This window comes from Gorilla gorilla, chromosome 5 (assembly GCF_029281585.2).
Source record: "Gorilla gorilla gorilla isolate KB3781 chromosome 5, NHGRI_mGorGor1-v2.1_pri, whole genome shotgun sequence".
NCBI classification, from domain to species: domain Eukaryota; kingdom Metazoa; phylum Chordata; class Mammalia; order Primates; family Hominidae; genus Gorilla; species Gorilla gorilla.
The window spans coordinates 153,712,386-153,732,714 of record NC_073229.2 but is presented as its reverse complement, the minus strand read 5'-3'; the positions used below and the strand labels follow the sequence as shown (position 1 = coordinate 153,732,714).

At 37.7% G+C, this 20,329-nt stretch overlaps 1 long non-coding RNA gene across 2 annotated transcripts in view; it reads left to right on the top strand.

The window, feature by feature from the left end:
• The window catches only part of LOC109027355 (uncharacterized), a 55,588-nt gene that overhangs the window by 10,739 nt on the left and 24,520 nt on the right, over positions 1 to 20,329 (top strand). Inside the window, exons 3-8 of one of the 2 annotated variants that reach the window (XR_010134367.1) lie at positions 2,229 to 2,294; positions 4,524 to 4,619; positions 5,695 to 5,894; positions 8,959 to 9,125; positions 16,340 to 16,413; positions 18,288 to 18,450. This is a non-coding gene — a long non-coding RNA (uncharacterized lncRNA). The remainder of the gene's footprint in view (positions 1 to 2,228; positions 2,295 to 4,523; positions 4,620 to 5,694; positions 5,895 to 8,958; positions 9,126 to 16,339; positions 16,414 to 18,287; positions 18,451 to 20,329) is intronic. The other variant, XR_008681083.2, reaches the window with a different exon arrangement.

Genomic DNA, 20,329 nt, shown 5'->3' with positions numbered 1-20,329 from the left:
AGCAATTCTTGGCTGAGTGTGGTGGCTCACGCCTGTAATCCAGCCCTCTACGAGGTCGAGGCAGGATCACTTGAGGTCAGGAGTTCGAGACCAACCTGGCTAAGGTGGCAAAACCCCATCTCTACTAAAAAATACAAAAATTAGCCAGCCATGGGTGGCACACATCTGTAATCCCTGCTACTCAGAAGGCTGATACAAGAGAATGGCTTGAACAGCTTGGACAGCAGAGCGAGACTCCGTCTCAATAAAAAATAAAAAATAAAATAAAAACGAAAAATACCTTAAGCAATTATTGAGCACAAAAGGTTTTATAATTTTATATCACAAATCTTATCTACAGGAACAATGTAGGAGCCGGGTCAGCATGCTCTACGTAGATTCTTAGTCAGCAGCTGTAAGAAAGTGGATCTAGGTTCACCAATGCACCCTGGTTAATGCCTAATTCTGCTGAAATCTTGGCTTATAATTCTCATCAGCCTTGTAAGGGTGGTTTCAAAATGCCAATGTGTCATATTTTGAGGTAGCATGTCCTGAACCCCATCAATAGACATCTTTCAAAAGAAGACATACAAATGGCCAGCAGATATAGAAGAAATCTTCAACATGACTAATCATCAGAGAGATACAAATTAAAACCACAGTGAACTATCACCTTACAGCTGTTAGAATGTTATCAAAAAGACAAAAGGTAACGAGTGTGGGTGAGGATGTGGAGGAGAGGGAACCCTTGCACGCTGTTGGTGGGAGTCACAAAGTCATTATGGAAACTGGTATTGAGGTTTCTCGAAAAATTAGAACTACCATGTGATCCAGCAATCCCATTACTGGGCATATATCCAAAGGAAATGAGATCAGTATGTTGAAGAGACACCTGCACTCACATGTTCATTGCAGCACAATTCACTCTAGCCAAGATAAAGATATGGAATCACCCAAGTGTCCATCAGTGGGTGAGTGGATAAAGAAAATGTGGGATATATATACAGTGGAATACTATACAGCCTTACAAACAAAAAATTCTGCCATTTGTGACAACACGGATGAACCTAAAGAACATTATTTTAAGTGAAATAAGCCAAGAATGAAATGACGAATACAACATGATCTCACATATATGTAGAAATTCAAAAAGTTAAAATGTTTAACTCGTAGTAGCAGAGGGTCGAATACTGGTTACCAGGGGTTGGCTGGGAAGGGACTGGGGAGATGTTCATCAAAGTTTACAAAATTTTGGTTAGACAGGAGGAACAAGTTCAAGAAATCTATTGTACAAAAATAACAATGTATTATATGCTTGAAAATTGATGAAAAAGATTTTATCATCACAAATATGTGAGATAACACATATGTTAATTAGGTTGATTTAGCCATTCCACTACATATATATATGTATGTTTTCAAACATCAGGTACACCATAAATATCTACTTTTTTTTCAATTTTTAAAATCAAAAACTTTTTCTTGAAAAGTATGAATCTAAAAGAGATAAGGGCCAAAAACAGATACAGAGCACACCAGATTTTCAGAAGTCAAGAAAGAGAAGAAAAGGAAATGAGGAGACAGGAGGAAGACCCAGCAATGTATTAGATAACAAGGACTGACCAAGTATATCAACCTATCAGATGTAACTCATCTAACTTACCAAATCTTATTAACAAGTAACAAGAGGGCTGAAAATCAATCACTGAATTTAGCAACATAAAGATCATTGGTGATTTTGACAAGAGCAGATTTAATATCATGGTAGGGAACAAAAAGCTAGGTTCAAGAGGGTTTAAGAGAGACTGAGAGGAGAAGAATTGGAGAAAATATGTGAAAATGCTTTCAGAGAGTTTTGCTTGTAAAGAAGATTAGAGACATGGTCTAACAGCTGACAGGGGAAGTGGGGTTGTTTTTCTTTCTTTTTTTTTTAATCATAGGAGTAATAACAGAATATTTTATTGTTTTTGGAAATAACCCAGTAAAGGAGAAATTGATGTTTATAATGAGGGGATAATTGCTACAGAGAGTTTCTTCAGTAGATGAGAAGGAATGGGATGTAGTTCACAAAACAAGGAAGTGGCTTTAGAGAGGAACACGGAGAGTTCCTCTCTAGGTAAATGGATGATTTACAGATAGGTACTAGGAGGGAAGTCAAAGATTGTGGGTATAGACCATGGCAAGTGGGTAGATGGTGGTAGGAATTGGAAAGTTAATTTCTGGATGCTTCTGTTTAATCATTGGAATAGGAATCAAGATAATCAGTTGAGAGTGAGGAGAGGAGATGTGCTGGAGGCTTAAGGAGTGAGTAGAAGGTGTGAATGAAATGACAAATACAACATGATCTCACATATATGTAGAAATTCAAAAAGTTAAAATGTTTAACTCATAGTAGCAGAGGGTCGAATGGTGGTTACCGGGGGTTGGCAGGGAAAGGATTGGGGAGATGGAGGGAGTAGGAGGATAAAAGGCCTAGGAAAGTACAATTGATTGCAAGGTGCGATCAAGGCCTGTTTCAGGTTTCTGGTAGGGTGACACACTGTCCCAGTTTGCTTGGAATTCATGGGTTTTCTGGGATTTAGACTTTCAGTGCTAAAAATGGAATAGTCCTGGGCAAACCAGGGTGGTTGGTCATACTAGTTTTTAGTCGCGAATTGAGAGAATTTAATGTTTTTGTTTCTCCTGCTGCCATGAACAGCTGTAGGAGTGCAGGGTTAAATTAGGCACAGAGAGAGAGAGAGAGAGAGAGAGAGTGAGAGATGGGGGTGGGTGGGGGCGGGGAAAGAGAGAGCGAGAGAGAGAGAGAGAGAGAGAGAGAGAGAGAGAGAGAGAGAGAGAATTTGACCAGGGTTGTAGTTTTGCCAAAGAATACACCAAACAATTTGATCCAACCATTTCACTTCTGGGTATATATCCAAAAGAATTAAAAGAAGAGTCTCAAACAGATATTTGTACACTTGTGTTTACAGAAGCATTATTCAAATAGCCAAAGATGGAGGCATTACAAGTGTCCTTTGACAGATGAATGGATAAACAAAATGTGGTGTATACATACAACGCAATATTATTCAGCCTTAAAAAGGAAGGAAATTCTGATACATGGATGAACCTTGAGGACAATATGTTAAGTGAAATAAGCCAGTCACAGAAGGATGCATTCTATATGGTTCCACTTATACGAGATACCTAGAGTATTTAAATTCATAGAGACAGAAATTAGGTGGTGGTTGCCAGGGACTGAAGGTATTTGTTGTTTAAGGGGTACAGAGTTTCAGATTTGCAAGATGAAGAGTTCTGGAGATGGATAATGGTTATGGTTGCACAACAATGTGAATGTAGTTAATACTACTGAAGTATACACTTAAAATGTTAATCATAAATTTTATGTTACATGTATTTTGTCAAAAAATTTTAAAAAGCATAAAAAGCATAAGACCACAAACAAAGCAAGAGGAGGCAAAGGATTTGGAGGGAATTATGCAATGAAATGATCTGAACAATTTGGTTATGTTTAACTTCTATGAAGGAGTTTGTTTTAGTTTTAGTTTTGGTGATAATAGGGAGAAAAAGATCAGGATTTGGGTTCTGGACATATAAAATTTGAAGTTCCTATTAGACATACAAGTAGATATGTTGAAAAGGCATTTGGATATGTGGGATAGGAGACTGAGAGGGAGGTCTGGGTTTTAGATAAACATTTGGAATGTAACAAGGACTGTAACTCATAGTTTCAGGGCCTTAGGCTTTCAGAGATGTTGGCGGGGTTTGAGAGGCTTCATTGGATCTTTATCTGTGGCTCAAAATTAGTTTTTAAAATTATTATCAAAATGATGCCTTTCAGACCATTTTACTTTTTGACAAATTAATGGCTTAAAAAAAATAGCAGTCCTCTGCACCACTCATCCCACTCTCCACATTTATCTTTGTTAAGTTCTTTTTCTAGCATTTTCTGTATTTTGACTTCTCTACTCCTCAGCACCCAAAGTCTTGTTTCTGCTATCTGACTAGGGTCGGCCAGGATTAATATCATGGTGTCATTCATCTCTATATATGCTGATTACCTCCAGAGGCCCCAGACCCCAAGGCCGTCCTCATCTTTAGCACTCGAATCCACACGACACTCTGCACATACCCTATATGGGCCCCATTCAGCTCTCACCCTTCTCCACCCCCTAAAAGCCTTCCGCTACTATACCCTCTGAGATTCCTAGTGCTTCAAGAGAAAAATCCTCTATGTCTTTCACCTCTGAGACTAATTGAAGAGGTGAACAGACCATAATGTATATCAAAACGAAACTTGCAAGGCCAGGCACTACCTAGGCTGAGCCTCAGTACAATATTTATGCAGGTTTTGGGAACTGGGTTTTACGTTGTATTCTTAAATGAATGAGTTTCAGATATAAAATGAATAGCTCTGTACCCTTTGCAGCATGCTTGTGAAATGGAATCTGGTCATGTATTTCTGTTATTGGACAAAAGTCCATTGTTTGTTTCATATTTTATGCTCAGATGCTAATTTTTCAAATGAATCTTTCTTTTTGTAGGTGAGATTAAATTTACCTACACCTAGAGAAATAATTGGAGCACATGTCTATTTGGGCCAACAGGATAAAGGCCAGTAGAGGAATCAGATCAAAGAAGTAAGTGTAATGTATATTTCAGCATCTCTAACTTGCACTTACAGTGCATTTCTTTTATTTATAATCATCATGGGAAGTAAATTTGCCACTACTCTGGTCATGCACTGGAAAATTATATAATGAACACCGATTTTCTGTGTGCCATGGTTGAGACAGATTATAGTGTCAAACAAGGCCATCGTGGCTCTGATCCTGTCCAGTGCAATTCAGAAATTCTCAACTGACCTTCATATTATGAACAAATTTCTGCTGTTTCTCAGCATGATTTTCAGGAATTTTCACAAACTTGGCAGTTTGCAATATTGATCAAGTCAGAGTCTTATTCAAGTATCTGTTAAAGAATATAAAGTTGGGAATTTTCTTAAAGGTCAAGGTGCAGGTTTTACTTTGGTACATTTCATGAAGAAATTAAAGTGATTTTTCTTACTCATGCCCCCAAGATTTTGTCTAAGACAGGCACAGATTTGGGGAAATTGGGAGTGAGGGAAGTAGGAGACCTTTATGGGAAGAATATTCAATGGGGTTAAGCCATTGATGACCAAGCACAGAGAGCAGGGAGGGTGTTGTTAGGAAGATGGGTAAATGGAACAGAAATGCTCGGGAAAAGCAGCATTTCTTTCTGTGAAGCACTGAGAACCTTTCTCTCTTCTTTGTCACTGAGGGGTTCTATCAGTCAGAGTCCAACAGGAGACAGAAATCGCATAAAAATAGAGAAAGTTTAACATAAATAACTAATAGGGGATTCCAGTAATGAGGAATCGGCTAATAGAGGCATGGAGAATGCAAACAAGTAAAGAACAGTAGACATAGGGAGAGCCACAACCCTGGGGCTGGGATAGAGCACCCAAGAAAAAGGCCACTCTTCCAGGGGCTGAGATACCAACTGTATCTCAGCATGGGGCATGGAGCAGTTCACTGTGGCACCGCTCTGGTGGGACTTGCTGGAAATCCTCCCCCTGGAGTTGGAGGGAAGCTGTCCTCATGAAGGTGCTGTGCCTCAGAACTCTACAGACTGTGGGAAGCTGGGGAAACTGTTTTGGGGGAGAACCATGCTCACTAATACTCTATTATGAAGCTTCCTCAGGGAAGTGTGCAGAGAACTGGAGTGGACCTTCCCCTAGGAAGCTGCCCAAAAGGAGAGTGCTGGAAGGCTGGCCGCAGTGAGGCACTTCAGATCCCAAGTGTATGCTGGGGAAGCTGCCACAGGTGGGAGCACTTGCTGCTGGCCCCTAGGCACTGTTGAAACAACTGCACCATCTGCAGGAGCCCAACAAGGTGAGTACAGCAGAGCAAGAGAAAATACTCTTTCCTCCAGTGCTCCTCCACTCACAGAGCTGAACATTGGGCCAGCTGGTGATGGGAAGGTATTTACAGAATTCAGCTCCATGGAAAGAAAGGAGGATTTGGAGCTGAGAGGCAATAAATCAATAACACATGCTGTGCTCTACATCCTCCCCACCACCTCTCATTTCCCAAATGCCCATGACCTTGTGCTCCTTGCTTTCTGGAGAAGTTCTACTTAAACTAAAACATTTGCCGTATGGTGCCCTCTTTTGTGCTTAAAGCCTACTATAAGACTCAAAGTCTTTTAATGAAGCGAAAGACCTAGTGCACAGCATAACATGCCCTGCACGTAAAATAATTACAGCTCTGTGCCAGGTGTCATTACATTGGACAAGTTCTCGCAACAGTTCCTAGAGATTGATCTGAGGCTCTGGCAGAGAACGGTAAGAAAGCAATTTAGAAGAGCAATAATAAAATGGATCGTGGCAACCCAAGTCTATTCACTGAGAATTACCTTAAATATATTTGCCATTTTAGTTTTCTGGAGTGTTTCCTTTGTAATCACATGAAACCCTAAGGAACTTTATTTTCTTTATCCAGGCTTTCAAATTACATCTGAAGAAGACAAGGCAAATAGTTATTTAGGTCAGCATAGTTTTCATCTGTGTTTATTTTCTGTGTATATTACTTAACAAACAACATAAATGAAAAGGCACTTAGTCTTAACACAGAAAAACTGAAATCTGTCTTTTTAAATCTAATTCTAGTCAATTAAAATCAAACGAGAATTTATACTTTTTGTTATCTTGGGGCAGAGACTGAGACTTTGGTAGATTTGCTGATTTGTTGTTTGCTGAGCTAAAGATCTTTTTTCCTCCAACACCCCGCTCCAACATACTCACATATTCACGAAACACAACAGCGACCCTGTACAAGAAATCACCATCCTGGGCAATCATTACCCTGACAAGAAATCAGCACATGCAGACGTTTGCTACCAAGGTGGGGCTGCACAGCTCAGGCACTGCTCAGCTAAGTCCCCTAGGAAAGACATTACAGAGGCTTTGTCAGGGCTGCAGCCGACAGCTACATGGGAATTGGGATTCACTGACTTGCCCAGCCTCCTTGCTTTCTCTATTCCTGAAGAGGATGAAGAAGACAATCCAGAATCAAGGAAGAAGAAGCAATTTCGTCTTTGCTTAGGAGGGATTTTGGCTAGCATCTTTCAAACATGAAATAGGACCCATGAAGGAGCTTTTCGAAACAATCAGCATATAGTGAATCACAAATGCTAATCTTTAGCATTTTAAAGTATGATACATTTTCTGCTACATGTATTTTACAAACAAAAAACAAAAAAAAAGTGTAGGTAACAACAACAACGACAACAGCAAAAGGATTATGGTGATTGCCAAGCAGTTAATTATTTTGTTATTTTCTGGATTTTATGATATTTGTGGTGCTGTCAGCATTTTAAAATCTATAATAATGTCTCATTATAAACACTTTATTGAAAGAAAATATGGGTTAAGCACCACCAGAAAACCAAGAAACAGATTTTCCTTCTATGAATAAGTCAATAAAAAAAGAAGATACAATGAAGGGAAAATTTGGAACGTGGAAGGGAGCTTTTGGAGGCATGGCAGAAACATTAACACGAGTGAAGATCTCCCAGAAGAGAACTCTGATAGGTTTATAGACTTTTTTTCTTTAGGGGAGTTATATAAGGGGAAATACAATCAATTCTAGGGTTTAAATATACACACAGAGGACTTTACAATTTTGAGAAAAATAATCACTTAATAAAAGAATCAAGTCTTTTATACCTGTTAGACTCATCATCTCTAGGGAGATCATTCATTTAACCAAGACTATAGTCAGAGATATCCAATGGGATAACATGATATCCCTCAAGAGCTTTTGAGAGATTAGTAATATGATGCCATATCCCTTATCAAATAATATTTTGCTAGGAATTAGAGTGTGCTGAGTTTTTAAAAGATCATTGTGTGAAAGAATTTGAAATTATTATTATGATTATTACTATTATTATTTAGCGCAGAATGACAGAATGGCTTCAGGGACTAATAATCAGCCAAATAACTCTTACAATTGCTTGTTACAAACATTCCCAGGCTGATAGTGGCCAAAACCCATTCTGATTGGACAGTTGTACAATAGACTACCGTATTTATGTTTCCCTAAACTTAAGCCTGAAACAGGAAGAATTTTCTGCCTTAGCAGCCACCTCTCCCCATCCTTAAGTCTTCTCTTCCATAATTGTTTGCTTTCTCTAGCTACCTCTTAATTTTTGTTGTTTACTGAAGTCCCGCTGTGCTATCATTACATGTGCCATGAAACTTGATAGCAGAGTTGGTGATAGCATACCCAGTACCAGGAGGGTTTACAGAATCAGAAATGTGTTAAATCAGCTTCTCCTACTGCATAAACTGCTCCTCCAAAGGGAGTTGGGCTCATTGGGAGCCTTTAATAATCCAGGCCACTGGGGTACCACTTCATAAATTACTATTTCTTCATGATAAGCTTTTCTCTTCAGTTGCAATTTCCTTGGCTGCTAGTGGTGGCTGCTTGCAATATCCAAAAAAAAGTGAGAAAGTGGGGCAATGATAGGGAAATAATAGAAGCAGGATCCAGAGCTTGAAATAGTTTCAGAACAGCACTGCTGACTGTAAAACAGTCAGCTCTACTGAGTGGAGTAATGTTAGATGTTTTATCCATCCATCCATCTGTTCACCCAGATGGTAGAATAAATATTCTAAAAAAAACCTTGGATATTATGTGGGGAAAGTTGTAAGATTAAATGTAAAAGGGATACATATAATCCCTAAATTTGGGTGTAAAAAATTAATTATACAATTACAGAATGGAGGATTCCTATGTTGAGTACTTGTGTCCACATGTGAAAAATAACAGGTGATTAAAAACATCAGCCAATAGCTGCAAGAAAACTCTGCAATCATGTAAACAGAATTAGAATGTCGATCTCAATGGTATAAGAGTTATTATTTTTTTAATGATGTTTGGCTCACATCAGGCCATTTGGTTCTGAACACCACATTCAAGAGGAGCATTGTACACTGGAATTTGCAAACTGAAACTGGAAGATAGAAGTTTATTTCTCTCTCCAGTCATAAAGCTGTTGGAAATTGATACTGGGAGCTGCTAGTGACCATCTTTCCAGTTCTATGTGTGTTTGTGTTGGTGAGTGGTATCAACTTCTACCTCTATCCATAGAAAAATAACAATATTTATCCTCCTAAATCTGCTATTTCCTGAATAAGCAAATTATCTTACATCTGTTTTCAATAAGGGGATGGGATTTTAATACTAGTGCAGAGATGGTGTCAAAACTGAAGGCCCTATGTATGACAAAGTGTCAGATCTGGGCTGTATTCATAAAGATAAACAGAAAAGTGCTCCATGGAGATGCCTTCATAAGCCAGGGCACATGTAAGACTGTCATCATAATTAGCACACAATCAAAAGCTACAAAACACCAAGGCAGTCTACTACCCTGTGATTGTTTGCCCCTATAATGATTGGAAGCATTCCAATGACTGGAATTACAGATAATAGAGCAACTTAGGATAAATTAAAATATCGGTATCTTTAACATATTTAGAATATAGGAAGAATAAACTGAATAATAGATATTATTTTTTGAAAATGATAGGAAGGCATGAAAAAGAAAAAACAATTTCAGAGATTTAAAAAAAGTCATTGAAGTGAAAAAGTCAATAGATGGGCTAAATGGTAGACTAACTTCATCGAAAAGAGAGTTAATGAAATGCAAAATAGAATTGAAGAAATAAGAATACAGCAGAAAGAAATAAAGAAACAGGAAATATACAGAGACTGATTTACCAGATTTATAATGAAGTAATGATGCTTAAGCTCTAGGCCCCTCAATTGCATAGACCCTTCAGCATATGCTCCTCCTCAGCAGTGTGTTTATATTGTTATATGTTGCTAAAAGAATTTGCAAAGTGAGATTTTTAACTGCAATTGATGAAGACTGCAGAATTTTTTCATTCCACTTGGCTTCTGTCATACTTTTCTTATGTTAGATAGCACTGAAGAGTCCATGCACATTTTTTGACCAATGATGACTTGTGGCACTAAAAAAAACTGTCAGTAATAACCAAGCTAGAGGAGAGATTAAATATTTTTCATTCCCTCAATTGAAAAATATATTACATAATTATTGTCACAGGAAAATATGCACCCAAAGATGAAGAAGAATAAAACTATTATGGAGGTATTCCAGTAGTTAATATACATATTACAATATTTTTCTGGAGTTTATTATGTTTGTAGAATTTGTTTGTTTTGTTTCAATTTACAATTGGTGTGATTTACTTTTCTCATTCTAAAGAAATATGTACTTCATATCTAATTTTCTACTCATACTTTTGTATCCTTTCCCAGATCTTTTCTGGGAGTCTAAGTTTAAAGACTCCCAGATTGTCTAAACTGCAGGTCCCAAAAAACCTGGATCTGTCTCGGGAAGTATGAAAGACAGGTTGACACATGGAAGATAAAATGAGAAGCTCCAATTTAAGTTAACTAAGATTCAAATGAGAATAAAAAAATTTGGAAGAGACAATATTTAAAGAGATATGTTAGAAAATTTTCTCAAATTGCAAGACTTAAATCTTAAGTTGAAAAAAGTACATTAAGTTCTGAATAGTGCAAAACCAAAATCTTCACCTAAATACATCGTAATGAAATTACAGATTATCATAAACAAAGAGAAACTCTTAAAAACTACCAAAGAAAGAAAACCTATAAAGATACTAATCAAAATAAAAGTAGGCTTTTTATTAGCATTAATTGATGTAGAAAGACAATGTAATCGTATCATCAAATGCTGAAGGAAAATGTCCACCTAGAATTTTATACCCAAAACAATCACTCAAGATTAAGAGCTGAACAAACATATTTTCTGACACTTACAAACCAAGAAGTTCACCCTCACTAAATGAGTTATTTATCTAATTCCTGAGCAAAACAAAACAAAAAACAAACAAAATAAGCCAGATGGAAGGCATGGAATTCAAGAAAGGACAGTAAGCAAAAAAAGGAATTAAACCAAAATAAGTATTGTCCACAAAAACAAGCAAGCAAACAAACAAAAACCCAAAAACTAAAAAAACCCCATCAACAACCAATTATGGTTAGTTTAATAGAACTAAAACACTAAACAGAAGTAATATAAGATTTGACACTCCCTGTGTCCTGAAGCACTCTCCTCTCTTAGCTTTCTTGACATCACATTTTCCTAAAATCTCATTGCCTGCTCCTTCTCATTCTCCTTCGTTGACATCACCTTCAAGTTCAACCTCTGAATGTGGTAGTTCTGTTACTGGTAGAAGGTGTCCAGGTTCTTGGTGTTTTGAACAAAGAATTAGACAAAATGCATAAACCAACAAAAGAAAAACACAGATTTATTGAAACAAAAGTACACGCCACAGAGCAGGAGTGTGCTCCAGCAAGTGGCTCAAGAAAGCCTGTTACAGAATTTTCTGGGGTTTATATACCCTCTAGAGGTTTCCCATTGGTTACTTGGTTTACACCCTATGTAAATGAAGTAGTGGCCTGCAACCAGTCTAATAGGTTGTAGAAGGTGACCAATCAGAGGCTGAAGTGAAGTTACAAAGTTACACATGAAGACTTGGCCTATGACCAGTCTGATTGGTTGCAGGAAGGGACCAATCAGAGGTACTTTAATTTTTCATCTGCAAGGCAGAAAAAAGGTCGGGGGTGGGTTGCAAAGGGAGTAAGCTCTGATTCTTTTGTTAGTTGGTTGTGCAGAGGTGGGGTTTTCCTTTTCATTTAGTTCTAGGTAGTCAGCATGAATCAGCCTGGGTTCCCTGACTCCAGACCCTGTCCTGCCACAGTTTCTCAACCCTGGTCCTGGAACCGTCTGTTTTTCTCTCTCTCCCTAGAAGGTTAATATGGTTTGGCTCTGTGTCCCTACCCAAATCTCACCTTGAATTATAATAATCCCCACGTGTCATGGGCGGGACCAGGTAGAGGTAATTGGATCATGGGGGCAGTTTCCCCCATGCTGTTTTCGTGATAATGAGTGAGTCTCGTGAGAATCTGATGGTTTTATAAGTGTCTGATGTTTCCCCTGCTTGCACTCATTCTCTCTCCTGCTGCCCTGGGAAGAGGTGCCTTCAGCCATGATTATAAGTTTCCTGAGGCCTCCCCAGCCATAAGAAACTGTAAGTCAATCAAATCTCTTTTATTTATAAATTACCCAGTCTCAGGTATTTCTTCATAGCAGCATGAGAATGGACTAATACAGAGGTCTTACTAATTCCCATGAATTTTTGACCCCTCGCCTTCAAAATTCATATCTCTTGCCCAGGCCTATCATTTGAGTGTCAGATTCACACATTTGACTGCCTACCTGACACATTCGACATGATACTTCACACTTCAAATTCAAGATGTTTAAAAAGAAACTAGTTCTTTCCCTCACCCATTGTAGACATCATTAGCCACCTATACAACTCTGTTTATCCTGTATTTCTTGTTGGCAGAGTCCTGATTTTATTGTAATAGACTATTTTTTTTAAAGTAATTGTAGGGGCTGGGCATGGTGGCTCACACCTGTAATCCCAGCACTTTGTCAGGCCGAGGCAGGTGGATCACTTGAGGCCAGGAGTTGAGACCAGCCTGGCCAAGGTGGTGGAACTCTGTCTCTACAAATAGTACAAAAATTAGTCAGGTGTGGTGGGACACACCTGTAGTTCCAACCACTAGGAAGGCTGAGGCACAAGAATCACTTGAACCCGGGAGGCAGAGATTGCAGTGAGCCAAGATTGCATCACTGCACTCCAGCATGGGTGATGGAGTGAGACTCTGTCTCAAAAAAAATTGTAGGTTTACAGACAAATTGAGCAGAAACCATAAACTCCTCTCCACTGCCAACCCCTACAGAGTTTCCTCTATTTCAGCATTAACTTACATTAGTGCGGTACATTTGTAACAACTGATGAACCAATATTGATAAATTATGATTAACTAAAGTCCATAGTTTACATTAAGTTTCACTGTTTGTGTTGTACAGAGTGGATTTTGACCAATGCATAATGTCATGTATCCACCATGACAGTATCATGCAGAATAGTTTCACTGCCCTAAAAATCCTCTGTGCTCTGCCTACTCATTTCTCCCCTTCTTCCCCACTGGCCCCTTGGAAACCAGTATTCCTTTTAATGTCTTTATAGCTTTGCCCTTTTTCAGAATGTCAGTATGTTGTCTTTTCAGAGTGGCTTCTTTCACTTAGAAACATGCATGTATCACATTTTAAGCTAGATGGTTAAAAAATGGAGAAATATATGTTTAGGTTTCCTCCATGTCTTCTCATTGCATGATAGCTTATTTCTTTTTATCACTGAATAATATTCCATTATATGGATATACCACTGTTTGTTTATCCATTCACCTATTGAAGGACATCTTGGATGCTCTCAATTTGGCAATTATTAATAATGCTGCTATAAACATCTGTGTGCAGGTTTTTCAGTGGACATACATTTTCAATACATTTGGGTAAATACCTAAATCCTGATTTTATTTTATTATTTGCAATTTCCTAACATATTTTGGGAAGAGAATTCTATCTTCAGTTTGGGAAAAATATCCTTATTGATACAAGAAAATATGAAGATCTCTTTTTTCCTGCATATAGTTGGTTGGGGATAGTTATATTCTGCAAATAAGAACTGAGTAAAGACTTCTGCAAAACTTTTAGAAAATCTTTCTTCACTTATAGGAAGGAGACAGTGGTCAAGATGGCCACTTCTGTCTAAAAATGTATTGATACGTGAAAGTGGCGCAACTGTTGTGCCTGAGGATAGACCCATACTGAACAGGGCAGAGTTAGGAGAACCACAGAACAGTGGACTCAGAGCCCTAAAGTCCAGCACTTGGATCCTGCACTGCTGTGTACCTCTTAGTTATGTTAAATGACATATTTTCATAAGATTTAAAGCACATTAAGCCTGGACTTTCTGTAGCCCAAAGCATCCTAGTTGTTACTCTCCTCTCACCTCCCTAGTTTTCGTTAGTCTTATAAATAACATCTTCATCGTCTACATGATCATTCGAGTCCCGAATCTAAAAGTTGTCCTTGAAATCTCCTTCCTTGCCTATTCCTCAGATACCTCCCCTGCACCCAATCCATCTTAGGTCTAGCTCCGTCTTCAAAATATTCTTTAATGTATCCTCTTCTCTATATTTCTGCAAACACACTGTAGTCCAGGCCACTATCACCTTTTTGCCACAATTACTTGAGGGGGCTTTCTGCTTTTGCTCTCGTGCCCTTCCAATCCTGTATTCAGGTAGCAGCAACAGAAACTGAATCAGGCCCTGTGATTACATCTTTTCAGTGGCTTCTCATTGCTCTTAAAACCCATACCCAAATTCATCCCCATAACGCATAAAACCCTGCATGATGTGGCCCTGAACCTCTGTCCAGCTGAGTTCATGCCATCCTTCCACTGGCTTGTTATCCTCTGGCCACACTGATCTTCTTCTGCTTCCTAGAAGACATCTATCCTGTCCCAGCTCAGAGTCTCCATGTTCTAGTTCTGCTCAAACTGCCTTCTGAGGGGTGACACCCTGCCTTGCCCACACACATTAACATACTTTTCAGATAATTGGCTTCTTCTCATTTTAGGTATCACCCAAATGATGTCTAAAATGAGATACCATTTAGATATCACCTAAAATGAGACAAGGCTTTCCTGAGCACACATTCTAAAGTTGGTTTTCCCATTTCTCTCTGTTTTAGTCCATTGTTTCCTTTACAGCACTCCCAACAAAGTTCTATTTTATTCACTGCTCTACTTACCTGCCTATCCCAGAGGAAGAGAAGAGACAAGGGATTCTGTCTTAATTATTCAACATTGTGTCTCCAGCACCTAATCAGTACATTACATATAGGAGGCTCTCAAGCTTAGGTGCCAGATGAAAGATGAGTGATAACTTTTCTTGTTCTCATTTTTCATAGCCATGTCTATTGATCTCAATCAGGCGTTCACCAAGATTAGATTTTTTTTTTAAACAAGAGAGTGACATAATGGAAAGGCAAAGAAAAAGGGAGAAGACAGAGGAAAAGAAAGAGGCATTTTATAATTTATCAAGCTACTAATATTAATAACCTTGTTTTAGAATTAATTGAAAAATCATTTCTGAGAATCATAATGTTTGATCTAGAAAGCATAAATAAAGGTCATTATTTGAATTTTACATTTTTATTACACTCGAGTGGGAAAGCAATCTAGTTTAGTTCAGGAGAAATGACTGTGGATCCAACCATCACATCCCACTTGGATGTGTTTATCAAGTGCTTGCAGATCATGAGAAGGAGGTCACTGGGGTTACCATTCACTCCTGAGAGAAGTTTTTGTTTAATGTTTGTCTTATTGCCATGAGGAAAAGCAGCTTTATTAATCTTTCAGAAATACATTAGATTGAATCAATTATAGACTTTCTATTAAGAAAATTAGATATTTTTTCATATTTGCACTACGTGTACTGTAATAGACACACAAACCAAACATTCTGAGTAAACACTAGGCCTTTAAATTATGGAGCAATTTATATCGATCTATCAGGCAGATGGGGTTGTTTAGAAGCCGGGGGAGAAAGAAGAAAGATTTTAAAAACTCATTATCATTTAATCAATGACTAATATCTTTTAGTTGTGGTAATAAAGCTTTCACTTCAAAACCAGCACTTAGTCAAGAAATTCATTTATCGTCTTGTCTTTTTGGAAGAATTCGAAGAGACACCACATAATTCTTACTACCTCTTTAGGGATATCAAAAAAGCTCCACTTTTAACATGTCAGTTCATTGTTTTTTTCAATGTCTCCTTCTGTTGTTACGTATTTTATTTAAAAAATGATTCTTTCATTCATTCATCAGATCACGTTCTGTTGTTCAGGTGTCAGATTTCCCTATTTGGATTACCTTCCCTTCTTCTTCCCAAATCTCTTATGACCAAGTTCAAGTTTCCCTGGGGACTCAAACCCTTACCTGACAGCCCCACAGAATTCCTTCTCCCCTGAACTTCTGTGCATCCTGAATTTAGCTCCGACTTTGTCTTGGTTTGTTTTAATGCTAATCCTATAGTCAAACAGCTTTTTGGATTTCTGTGTAGCCGATCTCCTCCTCTCTAGGATCACCTCACCTCTCAGCCACTTGAGAGTGGTTATTCGTGCCACCTGATCCTGCAGTAGTGCACGGATCACAAGAGGTCAACACTTGATTCATGTCCAGCCAATCATGCTTCCTTCTTAGGGAATTTAAAATTTGAATAAAGAGCAGCTGGTTCTTCTCCATAGGCCCCTTGAAAATAACTGTTATAATCAGAGATTGTCTATTTCCATGCAGCCAAAGCCAGGCATCCCATCTGGAGAGAGAGAAGACTGAAGCAGAAACACAATGGGAAGGAAGCAAAGATGGAGGTAGAATAGCTGCCACGAGCCCTGATAGTTTCAGGCCTTGATTGCATGTCCTTAGGATCTCAGGCTTCTCTGTTTTTCCTTTGGGTTCCATGAAAAACCCTGATATTTTGGTAATAAACACCCTTGGGTTGCTTTGCCTGGTTTGAAGATTTTGCTTACAAACTAAAGAACTGTGGACAAGACACACTTCTTGTCTCAAGAGGGCCTGTATATTTTAGGATTTAACTGCGTGTACATGGAAAGAAAGGTCAGGAACGTTGGTTTTACCTCTCTCCTCGATGAGAACAGCACTGGGCTCCCAATCACTACTTAACCTTTATCCTGCAAGTTCTAGTTTTTAAAATAATTGAAAAGTTAGAAGAGTAATATAGGATTTTACTTTTGGAAAGTATTGAACCTAATGAGAATGTTTTAAATTTAAAATGTATGTTTTCAGGACCTCCTGGCTTGGTGACTTTGGACAAGTCATTTAATTGTTTTAAGCCTCTGTTTTTTCATATCTAAAATGGGGATGATAACAGTGCTGTCACAAAGGACTGTTGAGGGCATTTACTAGGAAATTGTGTCTGCTGGGCACAGTACAGGGCCTGGCACATGGCTCGCAGATCTATCAGATAGAACTGAATATTGCAAGTGAGAGGAAACTCCAATATTGGCTTTAACAACACAATAACTATCCTGGTGCACGTAGGTGAAAAGGGCGGAGTTATGACAGGCTTCAGATGAGGTTTTACTGGAGAAGTAGTTTCTCCATTCTGCCTTTTGCAATGTCATCTTCATCCTCAGGATGCATCCCATGGTCTTTTGGTGGATCTGGGCTCTCCCTACTTAGTAGCAAATCAGATACAACAGTTCCAACTGTCACATCCTTATGCACACTATGCTTTAGCTCAGGAGAGGGGTGCATCATTTCAAACTAGCCTTACCAAAAACCTCACTGGTTCTGATTAGATTCCTTATCACCTCAAGCATTGTAGGCAGGAGGCGGAATGGAATTCACTTATTGAATTACTAGCATCCAGTTCTGGCATAGGGATGGTGAAAGGAATAGGTCCCTAAGGGTGGCTCATGCCTGTAATCCCAGCATTTTGGGAGGCTGAGGCAGGCAGATCACCTGAGGTCGGGAGTTCGAGACCAGCCTGACCAACATGGAGAAACCCCGTCTCTACTAAAAATACAAAAATTAGTCGGGCATGGTGGCACTTGCCTGTAATCCCAGCTGCTAGGGAGGCTGAGACAGGAGAATCACTTGAACCCAGGAGGTGGAGGTTGCGGTGAGCCGAGATTGTGCCATTTCACTCCAGCCTGGGCAACAAGAGAGAAACTACATCTCAAAAAAAAAAAAAAAAAAAAGAAAGAAAATATAAGGAACTCTTTCCAGAAGTAAAGAGAATAGATTTGAGGCAGTTGTCTTCTACAGTGCAAAACATTCAAGAAATGTACCTTTCTTTCACCTTAAAAAGATTTTTTTAAGAACCCATACAAAATAGTATATTATTTTATCCAGTATTATAATTATGCATGAGCTACTACAATTGCTGCATACATTTTTGTGAGTTTATGTCTAAATGTGATTTTTACAATTGGATCTTAAGAAATGTCTTATTCTTAACCCAAAGGTCGATCTGAACAAATCTTTCTTTGTATTTTATTTGCCTTTAAAAAAATTCTTTTATGGGGGCTCTACTCTTCAGAGTCTGCTAAGGAAATGAGATTTTGGCAATGTTTTAATTCAAAAAAAGAACTCCCAGTTTTACTGTGCTGGATCTGGTTGTCTTTAGTTTCCATTATATTCCTGTTCCATTATTCCTTCAATAACTTTGTTCTCCCACGACTCTTCTTTATTGTTACCACATTTTTTCTGTTCTTTTCAGAGACGAGTTTTTGGATTCAACTGAAGCCCTTGCTATCTGGTAGAGTCAGAGTCATCACAATTGGGGGGTCTTCATTAAGCTACAATTTTTAATGGAACATCCTAGTGAGGTTTGAGAGTACAGCTTGATGGTCTATATTACATTACGAAGCCGATTTTATTGGGTTAGTCTATACGTTTTACAAATTTGTTATTCTAATCTCCCCGAAGAAATAATTTCCTTATTGATCCCTTTCTTTTTCCCCCATTTTATTTTCCCATATTTTGTGATATCCTCTACTTCAACTTTAAAAAATTATAACCATAGAAAGAAATACATTTTACATTATGACCCAGTGTGTATACTCACAGAAACATACTCATATAGAAAACAAGTTTCGCGAAACAATACTTCCTCTGTACAGTGCACTTTGGTGTTGTTATTGTGTTCTATTCTATTCATTTTCTTCCATCCTACTATGTTATAAAAGTTGCTCTTTTACAAATCTGTAATTTGATCTTATGACCCACTGACATGTCTCAACATACCATTTGAAAATTATTGCTAAAGTGTCCTTTCTCACTAGTGATACTGTACATCCAGGGTTTATGATTGTGTTCAAGAGAATTCTTGTCTTTGTAAGGCAAAAATGGCAAATATGTCTATTTCCATCTAAAAGAGCATTATACAAAATAAAATTATTAAGAGTTTCCACTTAATAGCTGCACTGTTTAGAGCCCACTGGAAGCACATCAAGTGAGTATGCATGCCAATTAATGAAAACCAGATAAATTTTATGATTCAGTTACTCATTTTGTTAACTACCCAACACAGTGATGATGAACACCTTGATTGTTTTGACTCTTATGAAGTAATTTCTGCACATCTGCCTCACCAGATCCATAATTTACATTCAGCTGCCTCACCAGATCCATAATTTACATTCATCTCATTATATGAGGCATCATGATTACCACTAATACATTAAAAACCAATTTATAAAAGAAAATAAAATTTTAAATTGTATTCAGTTTATATTTTATTTACTGGGACTAAACTCTTCATAGCAACAATGTATTATTTTTGAGAAGTGTCTATACATAGTAGTGTAAACATTTATTTTAATTATTAAGAATCAACAAATGAAGAGTATCTAAATAATCCAATTGATATTTTAAAGAATAAAAAGATAAGAATTATAAACATCAGATCATAAAGTTAGTTTTGGTCCATTTTTGATTCCACAACACATTGTTAAAATGTCAATGAAAATATTACTATGCATTTGGTATAAGACGAAACAAAAGTAATTTATAAATACATTTTCTTTTATTTACATATTTAAATGAAAGGGACTATCACCTTTAAAATGGGAAAAGCCTAAATATCTCTTTCTTTCTGCCTCTTCTTCCCATCCTTCTACCCTTCTGTCCTCCATCTCCATCTGTTTATGTACAAAGAAGTTAACTGGCCTATTCTACACCTCTTGAAAGATGTATGAACCATCATTTGTTTATTTAAATAAGTCCTTGGTGGTTCTAACCCTGGAACATATTCTATAGAGTTGCCAGAGCAAAATATAGCACAATGACTCATCAGCACCTAAAATTTGTAGCATCTGCTTGGTGAATTTTGATTTGAAACTCGTACTTGATATTGTGTTTCTTTTCTGTTCACCATGTGTTAATATGTATGGTGTATTTTCCTCCATAAGCAGTTAACAGTTTCTAATGTGGATACTTCAGTTTCAGGGATGATTGCCCATCTCCCTGAGGTGCCCATTAGGGTGCCCCAATGAATTCCATAGTGTTGTATAGTTTGCATTTTAATTCAGCTAATCCAAAACACGTTCTCCAAATTCGGTGAAAGTCTGTTCCGATATTTCTTTTATGATGTTAAAGTCAATAATTTTATTTAAGTTACCTGTAAGATAATAGACTTTAAGTATTATATAAATTAATTACATAAAATGATCTTAAATAATATGCTGACATAATTTTTTTTACTTAAAACTCTTGTTTTGTCCTATGTAATTCAAAAGTAACAAAATGATTTAAAAATTC